General features: G+C 39.8%; 2 protein-coding genes across 6 annotated transcripts in view; one reads left to right on the forward strand and one right to left on the reverse strand.

Annotated features, from left to right (window-relative positions):
* Positions 1-6,305, reverse strand: part of PLD1 (phospholipase D1) — a 203,859-nt gene extending 197,554 nt beyond the window's left edge. For 2 of the 4 annotated variants that reach the window (XM_047098660.1, XM_047098658.1), the window contains exon 1: positions 6,229-6,305. The gene's annotated coding sequence lies outside the window, so the exon portion shown is untranslated. Of the gene's footprint in view, positions 1-5,670; positions 5,918-6,228 lie in introns of those variants that run through there. The other 2 variants (XM_047098661.1, XM_047098659.1) reach the window with 1 other exon arrangement.
* The window catches only part of TMEM212 (transmembrane protein 212), a 51,893-nt gene continuing 38,175 nt past the window's right edge, over positions 6,015-19,732 (forward strand). The window contains exons 1-3 of one of the 2 annotated variants that reach the window (XR_006965596.1): positions 6,015-6,100; positions 6,588-6,692; positions 7,510-7,662. The gene's annotated coding sequence lies outside the window, so the exon portion shown is untranslated. Of the gene's footprint in view, positions 6,101-6,587; positions 6,693-7,509; positions 7,663-19,732 lie in introns of those variants that run through there. The other variant, XR_006965597.1, reaches the window with a different exon arrangement.

The following is a 19,732-nucleotide window of genomic DNA, read 5'->3' on the forward strand; positions in this document are numbered from 1 at the left end:
CCTCCCCTGTTCATTCTCTCTCTCTCTCTCATAAGCAAACATTAAAAAAAATTTTTTAAACATACACCCCAAAAGAATAATTATCAAAGGCATACAGTTCATTCTCTCTAGTTGTAATCAGCTTTGTAGCCAGAAATCTGTCCACTGCTTTCTCATCACTGGGTCTCATGGAATCCCACTCTCATTCAAGATTTCCTCCCGGGAAAAATTAATTTCTCCCTCAGTCCCTCAGTCGTATTCCCATAGGGCTACATCTCCATGTCTGTCCTAGCAGCAATTCCCGTTTGCACGGTTATTTATGGATGTCACTCTTACACAATTTGGGAGGGAGGGGAGGGAAATGTGTGAAAGAAGGGAGCCTAACATTTACTGTGCCATTTCTATGTTCCAGGGTCTACACTAAACATTTTATAGGCATTGTTTTGCTGTCTTCACAACAATCCTATGAGATAGGTACTATTTTTATCCCTGTTCTACAAGTGGAGAAATTAAGGCATAGAAGATTTTTATGTTACTTGTCTTAGGCCACAGGGTGCTGGAGTCCTCAGCTGTGAATCCCAGCTCTCTGGCACTAGGTTGAGGCCCCTAGTCATTATCTTTCCTAGTGAGGACTTTGTGGAGCCCAACTGTGCCTCAGAAGCCTCACAGACCTACTTTGCTTAGTCACTGCCCCATCACCCTGCATTTCCAGTCACAAGAGTAGCAGCTCGGTGTTGAGATTGAGGGGAGGTAAGAGTTGGGGTTAGTCTTTGCTCCATGTTCCTAGCTTTGAAATATTTAAGTATCCCAACAGGTGGGTTTTTCCTTAGGATATAGGATTCTGGCTGGATTTCCCCCCCTCCCTTCTCTGTTTTTATTGTTGTTGTTCTTTTTGGCATCACAATCATGTTAGCATCCCAAATATACTTCATCTCCGAATCCTCTACCCTTAGCTTAGCTTACAGGTTTTTACTCCAAAGTGGGAACGATGGTGAGATTTTTAAAACAATGTCAAATTTCACCTTCAATTTGTTGTTTTTCCTACTCTTAGCCCCATTTATCAAATTTCCCACTTTGGGTTCTGCATTGTCACATCCCCTCTCCCTCATACATCTGGAGGTGTTTTCCTGCTCCAAGCCATGGAACCTCCATCCCAATCCATTGCTACCTCTCCAATCTCATTTCAAAGGACTCTTTCATCGAAACTTGGGTACAGAACACTGAAAAAAAAAAAACTTTAAAGGCCAAAAAATTGAGCACAGTTGCTAAATTCCACAGACGGCTCACTCCACATCTACAAATGTATTTGTAAGAGTGGTTCAACGGCACAGGAGAACAAATAACGAAGTAAAACGCTAGCCATAAAAACCTTCTTTTCTGGAAATATCTATACATTTTGAATGAAATGAATCATACCATCTTCATTCATCTATTAAATGCACCTTTTCATTCGGTTCACAACTATTGTTCACCATAATGGACACTGGAGAGACAAAAATGAAAAAAATATATAGTCTAGGGCCCCAAGGATCTTACCTTCTCATGGGAAACACAGGAAATAAAGAAAAAGATTGCAAACCTAGTGATTCCTAGTGATCATGCTCTATATAAAGTCCACGCATACCAAAGTGCTATAGAGAAAAACAGACTGGATCGGTATGAAGATCCCAAGCAAGTGCTAAAGTATCCCCGGGTATCTCCTCCCCATCCTCTGTTGATCAGCAATGGTTTTAAGCAACATTGAAGTCACTTCACGATAAACCAAAGGAAAGATAAATTTCAACTCTGTCTGGCATCTCCAAGGGCATGAAGAGGTAACACACCAAAACACAGCCTTGTGTAGGAACTGACAAGGTTTTAGCACTGTCCTTCTGTGCCCCCTCTTTCACTTCCTCCTCTCTACATTTGTTTCTCCCTCCCTGCCCACCACTTTTCTTTACCCATGTTTATTCCTTATTCTCCTTCATCCAGATGTACTGTCTATAAAAGCTCACTTTGAAAAAAAATCCCTGTTGAATACTGAACTTTGATTTTCCTGTTCTTAGTACAAAGTTTGTCAGTTTATGCCCTTAGATGTGTGTGTGTGTGTGTGTGTGTGTGTGTGTGTGTCTCTCAACAAAAGAACAGACTAAATGAAGTTATTTTTATTTCCATATTGCTCTTGGCTGATTCTCTTTTGTGCGTCAGAGGCTTTCCAAAGGTTCCCAACTCGAGATCCAAAAAGTTCAAAACATGATTGAGTACAGAATAAACTACTCCCTTCATGCAGAGGGGAGCCCAGGGCCACGAGCATCACCAGCAACTGGAGAAGGAATCTGGGATCTGGAGCCCTAAGCAGCAAGACTTCCCACGGCCCACAGTTGGCCACAAGCTTCTGCTCTGTGCACCCCTGACATAACCTAGGAGTTAAGTGAGCAGGTTAGCTCCAAAATGGTCATTTCCCCCATGGTTGGCAAATACAGCCCTCCCCAAAACAAACCCTGGCCTCTCCAGACTTTCCCAGGATCCCTATCCCAACCTCCTCACAATCAGGAAGTAAGGCTTAGCCCAACAGGTTTCCAGGACTCTGCCCCAAGGCTCCCAGCCCTGAACTTAACCAAACTCCACCTTAACTTCCTCTTCTGAAAAATAAGGGAGTTGAACCGACTTTCTGAGTTACACTCTGATTGTAGTTATGTCAAATTATTTCTCCCTAAGGACAAATACAAGATAGGAATATGACAACGTGAAAAAAGTTTATTGGTTAGGAGGGTGGAATCTCAGGTTATATTTTACTGGTGAGACAGCAGTGCCCCAAATTCTGGGTTCAGGCTGCCAGAGATGGAACCCCAGCTCTGCCGTATGTTAGCTATATGATCTCTCTGTGCTTCAAATTACCTCATCTATAAAAGGGAGATGGTATTGATACCTATTTCACATGGTTATCTTGAGGATTAAAGGTGTTCATGTTTGTAAAATGCATAGAATAGTGCCAGGCACATAGTAGGCGCTACATAACTACTGATTAAATAAATCATTTTATTCTGTCCCTGCAATGTTTGTTTAATAAATTCAAAAATTAACCTGCAATGTTTGTTTAACAAATTCAAAAATTAAGAAAATTTCACAACAGAAAGGAAAAAAAAAAAACCTGTGACACTATGAAACACTTACATAACACATACGGTTGTTTAATAACCCAGCACTAAAACATCTGGGATCCAGATTTTACACTGCATTGTGAATTTAGGGAAACCAATACACTGGAATGCATTCCCACTGCAGCAAAAGATATGATGTGTACAATTCCTTTTCTAATCAGGAAAGTCGCAGGCTTCCCGGAAATTTAGGTTACAAGTTTCTCATTTTCACTCTGCAACAGCATTTATCCACACCCCAGCTGGAGAATACATTTTATTGTGTGGTGCTAACATTGAAAGGATTGTAAACATAAAACCAGGCCTGGCACAGTGACAGCTGTCTCCTGAATACAATGACTCAGAGCAACTGTGAGTTTAAAGAGCCATGTCTTATGTGCTAAGTCCTCGAGCATCATTGTTTAGTAGACACCTGGAGAGCAGAAGAAATCGCCACACCCAACAGTTAGCTTGGTCAAAACTGCTTCTAGTCACTAAAAAGGTGCCACCGTCTGAGCTCAAGCATGCCTTTGATACAGGCTACTGCACTGCTAAAGGAGACAAAAGTATTTCAATTTAAGGTGAGATATGAAGGGGAGGAAACTATCAATAACAACTAACTACCTCCCGGATTCCTCTCTCTGGATAGCTAGACTTCACAATACCTTTATATGCAAATTTAAATAGCTCACCAGCTTATTCTTTTTTTTTTTTTTTTACCAGCTTATTCTTAAACAGTAATGTGTCAGATCTGTCCTGATGGAGATAAGATTTACTAAACACAAACTGGCTGTGGCTTTTCACCTTTCCTCTTTAAAAGTGCATTTTGATGGGAAGGGGGGCAGGGGCGAGTGGGGGAGAGGGGAAAATGGGTGACGGTCATTGAGGAGGGCACTTGTTGGGATGAACACTGGGTGTTGTATATAAGCGATGAATCATGGGAATCTACTTCCAAAGCCAAGAGCGCATTGTATACACTGTATGTATAGCTAACTTGAGAATAAATTATATTAAAAAAAAATGACAGGCTAACAAAATAAATTCTAAAAAAAAAAAAAGTGCATTTCTATAAAGCCATGGGAAGGGACTCAAACCTCGAATCATGAGAAAACTAAAGCCTGCAGCACAATCACTGTCATCAAAATGTTTTGAAAACCCTATGGGAAAGACAAAAGGTGTTCTATGGATGGACGGTGGTGATGGTAGGACAACAACGAGAAAGTACTTAATGCTATTAACTGTACGCTTACAAATGGCTAAGATGGCAAATTTTATGTTAGGTATTCACCACAATAAAAATAAAATTTAGAAAAACTCTGTTTAAGGGTTAAAGGTAAATGAGCTTTCATAATTAGTTTTAACTAAGAAACATACACTCGTTGGGGCGCCTGGGTGGCTCAATCCGTTGAGCATCTGACTTCGGCTCAGGTCATGATCTCACGGCTCATGAGTTCCAGCCCCACATCGAGCTCTGCACTGACCGTTCAGAGCCTGGAGCCTGCTTCAGATTCTGTGTCTCCCTCTCTCTCTGCCCCTCCCTCGCTCATGCTCTGTCTCTCTCTCAAAATAAATAAACATTAAAAGATTAAAAAAAGAAAGAAAGAAAGAAAGAAAGAAAGAAAGAAAGAAAGAAAGAAAGAAAGAAACATACACTTGTTAATTAATCAGACAAGGAGAAGGGTCTCCCACTACCTAGTTTTAAGCAGATCAACAAACCTTTATGAGAGTTTTACAGCCCTTACCACTGTAATTCGTAAGTACTCTGACATTGGGGACAAACAAGGTAAAGACACATCTTCCACAAATCCTTAACTACTCATGCTTCTTATATGGATTGTGAGTTATACTGGATCTTGGAAAGACAGACTGGGAGTTAACACTGGGAGTTAGTTGAAAGGTTAGACTGGGAGTTAGTTGAAAGGTCCCCAAGCAACATTTAAAGGCTGTATACAAATTCAAGCTAAAAGCCTGTGTACAAGTTCACTTGTATGTAAGTTAACAAAACATTTAATACTGAAAGAAATCCTTACTCAAATGTAACGCCGTGTGTAAATGTGGTGTCTGTTAACAGTTCAAGCTGTAGATTCTTTTCATTCTTTACGCTTTCATTACACCACCCTAAATTAGCCCTTTTAAATCACAGAGGTCTCTAGGTACCCAGTCTCCCAAAAGCCCTCAGAAGGCCCACAAGGGGTTATCTAAACTGAAATTGGCAGACCTGGTAGACAAAGTTAATGGAACTCTCCATTCTGGAGAAAGACCTAGGGATGATCAAACACTGAAGTCCTGTGGTCCTTAAGCATCTGCTTGAATGTAGTACTTCACAGAGGAAGGAAGGAAGGCAATAACCTGAGACTTGGAGAAGAAGCAAATATAAGCGTGGCGGTGGCTCTGGACTGATTATACAAGGGCAGTTCTGAAGGGTGTCACAAAATCCTACCCAACGCTTGGAGCACCCCGCTCCTGGATCAGAGACCTGGGTCCCAAATACCTTGAGATGGAGACAGAAAAACAAGCCCTTTACCACACAACGGGCTCCTGGGCCCTTGCCCTTGCCCCACCCCAGCGTCATCACCTCGTGGGCGCACAGCAAGCAGCTGTGTGGCCACACGCCCGGCACCGTACATCTGGCAGGCTGGGCTCCAAGCCTCCGAGCGCAGCACTTCCTGGTTGGTCCGGGATGCTGGTCCCCTCGCGCCGCCATCCCCGCCATCCCACGGCGCACGAGAACCCCCGGGCGCGAGAGGACACGGGGGCACCAGCCCCACTGCCCCGGCGAGGCCCTTGGTGCACCCTGAGGGCACGCCCCCAGCCTCCCCTGGCGCCCGCGAGGCTCTGCGCTCCAGGCAGCGCCCGCCCTGGCAAAAGCACGGCCCGAAGTTTGTCCGCCTCTACTCTGCAAGAACTGGGCCCGAAGGCGCGCACAGGAGGCCCCGGGGCCTCCCAGGAGGCCGGTCCCGCGGGGCCGCCGGGCTCTGGCGCCCGCCGCCGACGCCTCTGCCAAGGTCCCGTCCAAGTTGGGCGGGTAGCGGCCAGCTGCCCGGGGCCGACGGGAGGAGGGACGGAGCGCGACAGTAGCGGAAACCAGACGCCCGCGGGAGCCTGGCGCGCCCGGCCGCGGCGCGGCTCCTACCTGTAGGGCGAGGGCGGCCGCGGGCACCTGCGCGGTGACGGCGGATTCTCGGGCCTCGGGCGCAGCTGGCACAGCTGGAGGCGCGGGAGGAGGGGAGGAGGAAGGGCCTGAGGGGGCACCGCGCTGCGCCGCCGCCCGGAACTCGCCGCCCGGATTCGCCCTGGCCTGGCAGGGGTGGGGCGAGGCGGTGCCGGGTCCGGGTGCGTTGCCGCTCAGGCTGGCCGCCACCGCTGGGCCGAAGGGCTCCAGAGGCCGGGCCTCTGTCCTCCTCCCCGTTTCTTCTCTCTTCTCCCAGAGTCTCGTGACTCAACCTCATCAACCTATGGAATGTTCACTAGCATTATTGCTATTATTCTCAGGTGCTCTTAAGCCACCAAGTGCCCAGGCACCCGTTCCAGGAGCTTTGCCTGTGTTATCATACCCTCGCCTGCTGGAGCCGGTAGCCACGATTGGCCCTTTTGCAGGTAGGGAAACGCGGGTCGGAAAGAGGAAATAATTTGCTTGAGGTGACATAGTTAAGAAGTAGGAGCCTTGTTGACATCACCTATAAAGCCTTCTTCCAAACTTCCGAGACTGGTGTTATTGCTAATGATAGGTAAGGAAACCGAGCCTCAGGAAAGTGAAGTATCCAGCCTGATGCCACCCAACTTAGAACACAGAATTCTGGAATTTGTGTCTTGATGTCTCTAAAACTGAAGCTGAGTATAATTCAGAAATCTTAGCATAAAATAATAAGTTGGGAATAAAATGGAAAACTCCCAATCTACCCATGGAACTGTGCAAATAGGGCAATTTTTATGTTTTTAGTCCACCTGGAATAAAAATCTTAAGAGAAAGAGAACCAGTTATCTTGTGGCTTGACCAACAGGCCTTTTGGAATGTAGTTTTGAATATAGGCCAGCTCCAACCTCATTACACAATATTGCATTCTGCCAAGGCGGAGGGAAGCAATCGGCCCAGCATACACCAAACTGTTAATAAGGATGGCCACTTTAAAGCACTTAGTGGATATTGCAAAGCTGAGGCTGGATGAGTTACATAATTTCTTACTGCAAACATGGAATTACATGAAATGAAAAATGTTGTATTCCAGTCCAGGGGAAGGGGAGGGGGTGGTGAAATTGCAGTCTGGAACTCTTTTTTCCTGTAACCTATAGTTGCTCATCCCTCCCTAGACCACATTTTTTTCTCTTGAGCACATCTTTTCCTAATGATAGAAGAGTCACGAAGCCGTCACTCTTTCCTTGTTGACAGAAATGATTGATGTCTTTTAAATCCTAGGATACTGACAGCTTTTTACAATTAAACACATGGCTCTCTGAGCAGAGTATTGCCTAAGAAGAGTTTGGCAAGTGTAAGACAAGCATGTTACTGAAAGGCTGAATATCCTTTCCTCCTCTTCTTTCTCAAGTTTTATTAGTCACAGATGATTTGGTAAGTGTTCTACACACAATTAACTGCACTCTTACAAGCTTGTCTTTAGAAATTGTGATGCTTTTGATTGAGAAGCAGCAGGCTATAAAATTGCATCCCAAATTCCTAAGTGTCATCATTAAAACATTTGGCACCGACCTACAACAATAGGTCTTCCTATTAACTATAATGAGAAATAAAATTATTTAAGTGCCCTCACAATAATTGAATTTCTGCTTCTCTGTGCTGGAGGAATCAAATAGTAAAAGGCCATATGTTGTTGATAGACAAACATACGCTGTGGACTGCCAAAGAGAAGTTTTAGGTGTACTGTGATTCTGTATGTAATTATTTCTGTTTTCCCGAGAGGTTTGCTGATTGTTGGTTGTTGCTATTATTTTTCCAAATCTTGCCTGTCTTCAGAGTTGTCAAGAAAAAAGTGACTACAAGATCCTATTATATATCCATCTGGATACACATTTGACATTTTTATCAAATGATATTCTAAATCCTCTCTAATTTTCATCTTTTCTTCTCAGTATAAAAGTGATATATGCCCATTTTTAACAATTTCCACATGTATATTTTACAAAAATACAAAGTTTTGGAGATAACAGAAAACAAATTTTTTTATTGAAATTATCTATAACTCCCCCCAACACACCCATTGTGTGTTGATACATTTCTTTTCTGTTATTGTTTGCTGCATTTCTTTTTTGTTCATTTTATATACCTAAACAAATGTTCATTACCAAATTATCATCATGCTGTACAATTCAGAATCCTCCTTGTCTCACTGGACATATTTTGTAAATATGATTTTTAATGGTTGAAGAATATTCCAATCATTTTTTTTAAATCTCTTCACCTACTGATGGCTTTTAGGATGTTCCCAGGCTTTGGGACAGTTTACAAACATTCTGGAATGAACATTGTAAATACCAATCTTTGTCGAAATCCCTAAATTCTTGAGATGGAGTCCTAAAAGTAGAACTACTGAATCAACATTTATAAACATTTTCAAAGATCTGTGAGATGCTGTAAAAACACCTTCCACTATTAAGTATTAGTTGCTTATATTTGAAAATGTGATGGATCAAAATCACATCTTGTTTTAACCAGGACTCATTCAACAATCAATAATGATGAACAGTATTTTTTTGTGTTTATTATTTGTGCTATTTACTGATAATGATATATTCATGTCCATTTCCTGTTTTTTATCATATTATTTCTTTTGTTAGTTTTCATTAATGCTTTTAATAGAAACATGTTATGTGTATATACATATACATATTACTTATAGAATACACTATAAAATATAATGAATGCTAATACACATATTATTTACAGATTGTTCTTTAAAATTTGCATACAGTTGTGTTCCCCTAGATTTTCCCTCATGGTGTTTTTATATGTATACTGCTGTCCAAATCATCTAGGTCATTTTGAGATGCCCAGCATCTATCATCTTTTCTGATAGTTCCATTTTCTTATAGAGAATTAGCCCTCCCCAAATGTGTATAGTCTCAGCAAGAGAGCAATTTTGTGCCGCAGTCTCCAAAGCAAAGGGCAGATCCTTCCTCCCTATTCCCACCACCACTTTATTTACCTCAAAGGCCAGGTGGACCATACGAGGAAGCAGGTGATGTTTGAGATGGGACCCACTGAGCAAAGGCAGTTGTAGCCCCAGCATCAACTTGGCCCTGACCCCGGTGACCCAGTGAGAGACAGTTTCCTACTTCCTGATTTTTTTTTGCTTTTAACCTTCTGCACTTCCTCAGTATCTGCTGCTCCCAGCCTTGCCTTAAGTCTATGAAGCCCCGGTACTCTTTTCTTTCAGACAGCCAAGGGTCTGCATCCATTGTTTGCCCCCAGTAATCCTCACTGACATAACCTGCGGGACTTCTGTGTCTTTCGGTCCACCTTCCAGTCCCCTGGTTAGCAACCATTTACTTTGTTTGTTAATTTGTAAACATTTGATTCTTAATGCTAATTAACCACAGCACACAGCTACTCTGAAAACACAGAGTACGGAGGAAGATATTTTATCATTGATCACCTGCTGACATAAATCAAGTCAGGCATCATAACAGTGACAGAAAGATGAGAGAACAGTGTACTTATCAAGACTTAAAGTTTTTAAAAACACATGACCTAATTAATTAATTTAATTTAATTAAAAAATACATGACCATGTCTATGGCCAAAAATCTCAAGAGGGAATGAGGAACAGAGTGCATATTGCCAAAGTATATTAAAGCTTTGTGTCTCTATATCTTCATTTTAGCTTTCTGTGGACCATTCATGTTTTATAATTTCTCCCAATAACGTTCAGCTTGTAAGCTATCTAGTACATGACTCTTTAAAAAGGGGCCACATTTGACGCCTACAGCCCCAACCAGGGATGAATCTTCTCAGTTACCCTTAGCCAGTCCCTTTGAAGGGTTTTCTGATCCAACAGTCATTCAGTAAGTCTAATAACTTGTTTAAAATATCTCTGTATTTTCAGTGTTTACTTGTTGTTTGAAATGATACTCATTTTCATAGATTTGTACATACATACGAGATAGGATGATTATTAAATAAGAAAACATATGAAAGAGTTTGGAAGAGTGAATATTTGTTTAGAACAAGTGTATGTCAATTGATTGCTACAATTGTGCTAAAGTAACTTTGGGAGCACCTGAGTGGTTCAGTGGATTAAGCATCCCGCTCATAATTTTGGCTCAAGTCATGATCTCACTGTGCATGGAATTGAGCCTCCCCTCGGGCTCTGTGCTGACATCTCAGAGCCTGCTTGAGATTCTCTCTTGCCCTCTCCCTCTCCTTCTGACCTTCCCCAGCTTGCTCTCGCTCTCTCTCGCTCTCTCTCAAAATAAATAAACATTTAAAAGTAAATAACTATAAAAGCATCTGTACTTGGTTTCCAAAAAAAAAATCCATAAATTGCACAGTAAAAAATGATCTCAAAAAAGTAATGGCTCTAGGAACGTATAATTAAAAAAAAAAAACTTTTTTTCAAAGCTATTTTATCCAAACATACTCCTGTATTTTTGACTTTCACACTCAACATCAAATTTAAATATCTATCCATTCATACATCCTGAAAAACCACTATGCTGCAGGTACCGTTATAGTAGCTAAGGATATTGCATGAACAGAAGAAGCCTCTGCTTTTCTGTAGGAAGACAGACCTGAATGCAATATAGAGGAGATGATGGGTATGATGAAAAAACATAAACCAGGGTAAAGGAAAAAGCTTCCAGGGTGGGGTTGGGGAAGTTGGCAGTGAAGGCCTCTCTGATAAGATAACCTTGGAGCAGAACAAAAGGAGAAAGCCTGTCAGATGTCTGGGCAAAGAGCATCTAGGCAGAGGGACTAGGAGGTATAGAGACGGTGAGCTAGAAATGTGTTTGGTGTTTTCATGAAAGGGTAAGGAGGCGAAGATGAATAGAGTGGTGTGAACAAGGAGAAAAGTAATAAAACTGGAATCGGGCGACAGGGAACAAGTTTCTAAAAGGAAGAAGTTTGAATTTAATGTTAATTGATGTGGAAAGCTTCAAGCCAAAGAACGACATAATCTAACTTGTTTTAGAAGGACCATACTGACGACTATATGGAGAATAGACTGCATGGCGGGGAGGGTTGAAGCTTGAAGACAAAGTAACTGTCCAAGCAAGGGTAGACTTGAGTGAGAGGCATGGAGGTGTTGGAAGTGGTCAGATTCTGCATCTTGGTACAGATAGCAAAGAAGCCAATAGTCAGGAAAACCAGTATTCAGGATGAGCCTTATTTGGCAGGGGTATCAGTTCACGGGGAGATGAATTAGGAAAGGCATCAGTGGAGCCAATTCGTTATATCACTGTTGCATTTTATCTTCAGCTAGACGAACGTTCTATGTGTTTGTGAAACGTAAATTTGAGCTTTTGCAATTTTGCCTGTAAGACTCCGTTCTACCGCCCTCAGACCAGTTGCTGTACCATACATGCTCCCGTTTCAAAATTACAGACAGATTTCTCTCCCATCAAGTTTTTGACTCAGCCTTCACCCAAATAAACGTACAACCAATTCAGCATTTTAGTTCCTAACTGCAGTGCTGGTTGAAATCAGATAGGACACCTTCAGTCTCAAAATCATCTAGTTTCAGACACCGTTCTATTCCAGTATAATTGGCCTTCTTTGCATTTTTTAAGAAAAATATTTCTGTAAATATGGGTTTGGCTTTATTTTTTCCTAGTTCTGTTTAGATTTAAAAGGTATGTTTGCTATACCAGCAAATGTTTTTACTTAGAATAGAAATAGAAGGACTTATTACAAAAGGTTTCTTTAGTGATAGTAAGAAAGGCAAAACTTCCCAGGGTGAGAGCCACTTGGTCACCTGCCCATGTGCCTTCTAATCGTTTAGAACCTCCAGAGAATTAGGGAAGTGTTTTCTTGGCAAACATTTGCTAACAGCTAAGGAGTTTGGAAACATTTTCATCTCCCTGCATCATTTTTCATTTTCCAGTAGAAATGCAATCCTAGGGGCATTCACTCTAAACTGTTGCTGGTATACGTTCTCACACTTGTACAATCTGTTGAATCAAAAGTGCACTTTCGGGGTGCCTGGGTGGCTCAGTTGGTTAAGCGTCCGACTTCAGCTCAGGTCATGATCTCACGGTTTGTGAGTTCGAGCCCCGCATCAGGCCCTGTGCTGACAGCTCAGAGCCTGGAGCCTGCTTCAGATTCTGTGTCTCCCTCTCTCTCTGCCCCTCCCTGGTTCGCACTCTGTCTCTCTCTCTCTCTCAAAAATAAATAAACATTAAAAATTTTTTTTTTAATTTTTTTAAAGTGCACTTTCGAACTAATGTCTTAGGCTAGTTTTATGACGCCTGTCAAGACACCCCCTACCCTCACACCTCAGACTGGCAAAAGCAAATCTCAAAAATCTCTTAGCTCACAGCTTCAGCTGAGCCGAGATATCCCCCAGAATCAGAACTTTTCTGTAAGAACAAAGTGGAATGGATGGATGAATGGAGGATTTCTTTATTAGGGCAAATTATTTGGCTTACATGCTAACTTAGGCTTACAGGCCCTCTGCCCAGAGATATAACGTCACTATCCTTATAACAATAAAAATTCAGGGAACAAATTTCAGGGTTATAGATCCTTGCCTTTAAAATACAATGCGAAAGACCCCTGCATATCATCAGAATTACTTTCCAGTCCTTTACTCATCTCATATTCACTTCTGGGAATCTGCACAGGCCCACAAGCTCCAAAACCCTTAGGAACAGAAAAAATTAAGATACTCAGAATTTTATAAATTTTTAGAAAATTCGTAGAGCACATATTATGTTGCACCCCCAGCAAGGCCTGGGATTGCACCCCATACTGAACATCTTGTATTTCTGCAGCAAAAGATGTGAGTAAGCTACTGCATGGAAAAATAAAGACTGTAAAAAGCCTTACGTCAATGCAGATCGAGTTTTGCTGTCAAATGAATTACGAACAAAACTTTGGGTGTTCAAAGTTTTTTGAGTTTTAGAATTGTGGGTAAGGCACCAGGGACCTGAATTAAAACAGAAATGAATAGACTGTGCAGTCAACAGCCTTTTCCTAGTCTACCAATTCATTCAATATCTTAGGGGACAGTTTTTGTTTGTTTTTGCCAACGAATCAGAGATGTTGCATTTTTATAGTTTTAGCAAGTGTATTTAACAAGTGAGCTAAGACCCCATTTGATAGTCATTTGGGGGAAGGTTTTTAACATAAATTAGTAATGTCTACTTCCAAGTTTTTCAAAGTGGGCAGATGTGACCATTTTTGTAGGTGACAAGTTTTCTAAAATCAATCAGGAAGGAAGCATTTTGCAAAGTCTTCTATCATGATCACACCACAGGCCAAGTTTTGTTCAAAAGCAGGAACTCCTACTTGCTATTAAAGTGGCACTTTTATTTTGAAGGCACAGTGTATTTTAAAATTCTGCTGTACGACCCTAGAATTGCTAGGCACTTGTTATCACAGAAAAGACAGAATGTGGAACACTAGTGTTTTTAAAAATAAGAACATGTAGGGGTGTCTGGGTGGCTCAGTCGGCTAAGCGTCCGACTTCAGCTCAGGTCACGATCTCGCAGTTCGTGGGTTCGAGCCCCGTGTTGGGCTCTGTGCTGACATCTCAGAGGCTGAGCCTGTTTCAGATTCTGTGTCTCCCTCTTTCTCTGACCCTCCCCTGTTCATGCTCTATCTCTCTCTGTCTCAAAAATAAATAAACGTTAAAAAAAAAAAAAAGAAGAACATGTAGTTCCTTTAAATTGGACAATTCTGAAAGGTAGTCAGCTATGATAAAATTGGAGACCTTGTCCATGATACAAAATGTTTTCACCATCACTCATCATCTCTACCAAGAACAGTAAATGGCTTACAATAGTTTAAAGATCTGGCTTTTATACTATTATCTCTATCAGCAACATCTTGTAGCAATTTGTACACTTTAGCTTCACTTTCTTTACAGCAAGAGCTTCTTGCCTCTGAATGATGCAGCGAATGCATTTATTTTTGAAGCTATCTCTGTATCTTTATCCCAGAATCCAAATTTTATTCTAGACAAAGCAGCTCTTCCACCAGTGGTTATTTTGACACAGTTTTTCCATAAAACATTGTTTTTATTATGGAATTCATATATGTTGGGAATATATTTTTCTCCATCAGTACATCTTTCCATTATTCAGTAGCTCCCAGCCCTATCAGAGCAACACGCCCTTTTTATTATGACAGCATCCCCTCTATTATCTTAAAATGGAATTAATTCATAGTTTCAAAAATGTATTGACAATAAGGGAGAAGTAAGAGAATGTAAATTATAATAAAATAGACTATCTCTCAATATGTAAAATTCTCAGACAAACCACACTAGAAGACATAAATAAAGGGATCAGGGGCTGGTATTGCCTTTGGTGAATACATTTTTGTTTAAGACAAATTTCCATCCAATTACTGCTACAAAATTGCTTCTCAAATTTTGATGTGTATACACGTCACTTGCGGCTCCTGTTAAAATGTGGATTCTGATTTCAGAGGTCTAGGACCAGGCATTTCTAGTAAGTTCATAAGTGATTATAGTGCTACTGGTCCCCTTAAAGCTGGACACTTTGAATAGGGAGGGTGAACACAATTTCTTTATATTGACATTTAAGTGTGACAGTTACAACTGTTGACTGATAAAGGTGTTGCCATGGCTAACATAATTTTCCAAATAGCCTCAAATAAATTCAGGTCAGATTTTGCTGCCAAGTGAGTTATAAACAATCAGTTCATGACTGTTGAATGAACAAGAGTTGTTGGTAAACAACTCTTAGCAAAGTTCCAAACAATTTTTCCTCAGTTTGGACACTGGTTACATTCTCCAAAAAATGCAGTGTATATGAAAAGTGTGAAAGCAATATTTTGAATGTATACATAAAACAGAGTTTAGGTTAGGGGCGCCTGGGTAACTCAGCAAGTTAAATGTCTGACTTCGGCTCAGGTCATGACCTCACAGTTGGTGGGTTCGAGCCCCCTGCATCAGGCTCTGTGCTGACAGCTCAGAACCTGGAGCCTGCTTCAGATTCTGTGTCTCCCTCTCTCTCTGCCCTTCTCCCACTTGTGCTCTGTCTCTCTCTGTCTCTCAAAAACTCTGTTTTTAAACAGAGTTTAGGTTCTAGGCTCAAATAATTAGCAGATTTTTCACCTACATGAATGTCCAATAAAACCTTTGGAAGTTGTGTGGGACAAAGAACGACTCTTCATTGTACAAAATCATTGCACACACAGCAGACCTCTAGCATCCCTGGCCTGTACCCATCACATGCCAGTAAATGGCCCCTAATCATTGTTGATCAAAAATGTACCCACCCCATTTACAAAATATTCTGGTGAGACAGGCAGTATGACTTCTGCTGATTACCACTGCTTAAGTGAAACTCAAACATTACTGTTTGCATTTAATTAAAACAGAATCCAACAGAAACCCAGACATTATAGAAACATTCATTCTTTCCTCCAACTGTATAGCAAGCCTCCAACAATGTGTAATTTGTTGTAACACTTGTTCCTTACATTCTCCCACAACTTGATTTATGCATCTTCCATAATTATTTGCTGATGCTTGGTTGCCATATTGTTTTCTTCACATTATTTTAATTGTTTTTACTTCAATAGAAACTGGAGGGAGGATACCTGCATTTACCAAAATATTTTATTAGAACAGTTTTCTTCTTGGGCGCCTGGGTGGCTCAGTCGATAAAGTGTCCAACTTCAGCTCAGGTCATGATCTCATGATTCGTGAGTTCCAGCCCCATATCGGGCTCTGTGATGACAGATCAGAGCCTGCAGCCTGCTTCAGATTCTGTGTCTCCCTCTCTCTCTCTGCCCCTCCCCGGCTGGCTCGCTCTCTCTCTCTCTCTCTCTCTCTCAAAAATAAATAATAAAACATTTAAATTTTTTTTAAACAACTTTATTTATAAATAAATAAATAAATAAATAAATAAATAAATAATATTTTCTTCCTACTCTTCAGAAAATTGTAAGTCCAGTTATTTTTCTTGGGTTGTATAGTTTAATGTTTGCTCTCAGAAATTCTGATTTATAGGTAATAAATAAATTATAAGCAGAGTATTCCTTATATTAATCCTATTTTTTTCAGTTAATCACTATAAAGTAATTTCTATAGGCTTCAACCTTATGAAAATAGGTTGATTAATATAGAATATATACACACCAAGAAATCTCTTCTCATAATTCTGTTTACAGAACTTTAAGAAGTCTGTTAGGCTAGCACTTAACAGAGATTAATTTTTGCAATAAATGTTAAAATGCAACTTAGATTCAATAGTTAAAAATGAGAAATATACTAATTTCTGTTTTTTCTTAGAGTTTTGTTTTTATATAATTCAGCTAGCCACAGACCAAATACAGCATATGGATAGTAAGCAATGTAAATTTTAAATTTTACACAAATTACATATATATCACCAAAATTTTGCATATAAATATTGAAGACAACAATGAATAACTTGAAATCTGTTCAAAGAAGTTTAAAAAAATGAAGCAACTAGTTACGTACAAGGGAACACCCATAAGGCTGTCAGCTAATTTTTCAGCAGAAACTCTGCAGGCTAGAAGGGAGAGGTATGACATATTCAAAGGGCTGAAAGGAAAAAACTTACCATCAAGAATACTCTTCCTGGCAATGTTATTATTCAGAATTGGAGGAGAGAGAGTTTCCCAGACACAGAAAAGTTAGAGGAATTTATCACCACTAAACCAGCCTTACACAAAATATTAAGGAGACTTCTTTAAGTGGAAAAGAAAAAGCCATAAGTAGAAATAAGAAACTTATGAAAGAAAAAATTTCATTGGTAAAAGCAAACATGTAATTAAGTTAGTAGTTCATCACTTACAACCAAAGCTTACATGAAAGTTAAAAGACAAAAGTGGTAAAATAGATATATCTCTATAAAATTAGTTAACGAATACATAAAATAAAAAGATGTAAAGTATGACATCAAGTTCATAAATTGCAGTGAGGGAGTAAAAATGTAGTGCTTTTAAAATGTGTTTGAACTCAAGTGACTTAAAACCTAAAATAGACTGCTATCTATAGGGTGTTATATATGAACCTCATGGTAACCACAAACTAAAAACCTATTAGTAGATAAACAAAAAATAGAAAGGAATCAGGGGATATCATCAAAGAAAGTCATCAAATCACAAGTAAAGAAAGCAAGAGAAGAAGTGGGGGAAAAGTACAAAAATAACCGGGAACAATTAACAAAATGGTAACAAGCGCATACATATCAATAATTACTTCAGATGTAAATGGACTAAATGCTCCCCGTCATAGGCTCTATATGAAAGATATAAGGTGACTGAACGGATAGAAAAACAAGACCCATCTGTATGCTGCCTACAAGAGACTATCTTCATACCTAAAGACACACACAGACTGGAAGTGAACAGATGGAAAAAGATTTCACACAATAGAAACAAACTAACAAAGAAGCTGGAGTAGCAATATTTATATCAGACAAAATAAACCTCAAAACAAACTAGCAGGAATGCCCAGGTGGCTCAGTTGGTTAAGCAACCGACTCTTGATTTCAGCTCAGGTCATGATCTTGCATTTTGTAGGTTTGAGCCCCATGTTAGGCTCATGGTGACATCTAAAAAAATTTTAAGTTTTGTTTTAAAATAAAATCAAACAAACTAGCAAGAGACAAAGAAGGGCATTGCATAATGATAAAGGGATCAATCCAGCAAGAGGATATAACAATTATAAATATCTATGCACCCAACATTAGGAAAATCTAAATACATAAAGCAATTATTAATAGACATAAAAGGAGAAGCTGACAGTAATATAATAATAGTAAGGGCCTTTAACACTCCACTTACATCATTGGAGAGATCATCCAGATGGAAAATTAATAAGGAAACAGTAGCTTTGAACAATACATTAGATCAGATGAACTTAACAGGTATATAAAGAACATTCCATCCCAGAACAGCAGAATATACATTCTTTTCAAGTACACCTGGAATGTTCTCCAGAACATGTTAGACTACAAAAGAGTCTCAATAAATATAAGAAGAATGAAGTTATATTAAGTATCTTTTCCAACCACAATGGTATGAAACTAGAAATCAATTAAAAGAAAAAAAAAAACTGGAGAAAAATAAACACATAGAGTCTAAACAACATGCTACTAAACAGCCAATGGGCCAATGAAGAAATCAAAGATAAAATTTTAAAAATACCCTGAGACAAATTAAAATGGAAACACAACATTCCAAAATCTTTGGGACACACAAAAAAAGCAGTTCTAAGAGGGAAGTTTACAGGGATCCTGGCCTACTTCAAGAAACAGGAAAAATCTCAAATAAACAATCTAGTCTTGCACCCAAATTAATTAGAAAAAGAACAAAACCCAAAATTAGTAGAGCACTGGCTTTTGGGGTCTGGCTTATTTTACGTAAGGTAATGTCCTAAAGTTTCATGCATATTGTAGCAAGAACTTCCTTCCTTTTTAAGACTGACTAGTATTCCACCATATGTAATGTGTATTATATTATATCACATTTTGCATTTTGGTAGGTTTTGTGTTTCTAGTAATTTGTTCATTTTATCTAGGTTATCCAATTTTTTGATGTACATTGTTCATAGTACTCTCTTATAATTCTATTTCTGCAGAATCAATTGTAATGTCCCCACTTTCATCTCTGATATTAGTAATTGTGATTTTTGCTTTTTGTCCCCTTAGTCCATCTAGCTAAAGGCTGTCAATTTTGTTGATCTTTTCAGAGAACCAAACTTGTTTGCATTGAGTTTCTCCTTTTTTTTTAGTCTGTATTTCACTTATCTCCGCTCTAAAATTTAGTATTTCCTTCCTTCTGCTAGCTTCGGGTTTAGTTTGTTCTTCTTTTTCTAGTTCCCTAAGTTGTAAAGTTGGGTTGTCGATTTAAGATCAGAAAGTGTCTATTTTTTTTCTTAGCATTTACAACACGCCAAAAATTGGGAACCCTGAGTATGCTCACACACAAACTCTAAACATTAGAAAAGCAGATTTCAAAAAACATCTAAAGAAATTTTTGACGTGATTACATAGCAAGAGACTATTCAAGGAATGTTCTTGAAGTTTCTTGGCCCTCCAAAGTATAGATAGAATAGATGGAAAGAGGGACCCAAAATTCAAAAGAGTAAGAATTTTATTAGAAAATATCAAGCCCTGGGGTGCCTGGGTGGCTTAGTAGGTTAAGCGTTCAACTTTGGCTCAGGTCATGATCTCACAGTCTCTGTGTTTGAGCCCCCCATTGGGCTCTGTGCTGGAGCCTGCTTCAGATTCTGTGTCTCCCTCTCTCTCTGCCTCTCCTCTCCTCTCTCTCTCTCTCAAAAATAAATATTAATTTTTTTTTAAGTGTGAAGCCCTGAATAAGGGGACTCATGATAAATACTAAGTTCAAATTTAAAAGACTATTTCCAGGGCGTCTGGATGGCTCAGTCAGTTAAGTGTCCAACTTCAACTCACATGATCTCACAGTTTGTGGGTTGGAGACCTGCATCAGGCCCTGT

The sequence above is a fragment of the Lynx rufus genome, unplaced genomic scaffold (genome assembly GCF_022079265.1).
Source record: "Lynx rufus isolate CCGP_SWC_20201006 ecotype Redwood Valley unplaced genomic scaffold, mLynRuf1.p SCAF_5, whole genome shotgun sequence".
NCBI lineage: Eukaryota > Metazoa > Chordata > Mammalia > Carnivora > Felidae > Lynx > Lynx rufus.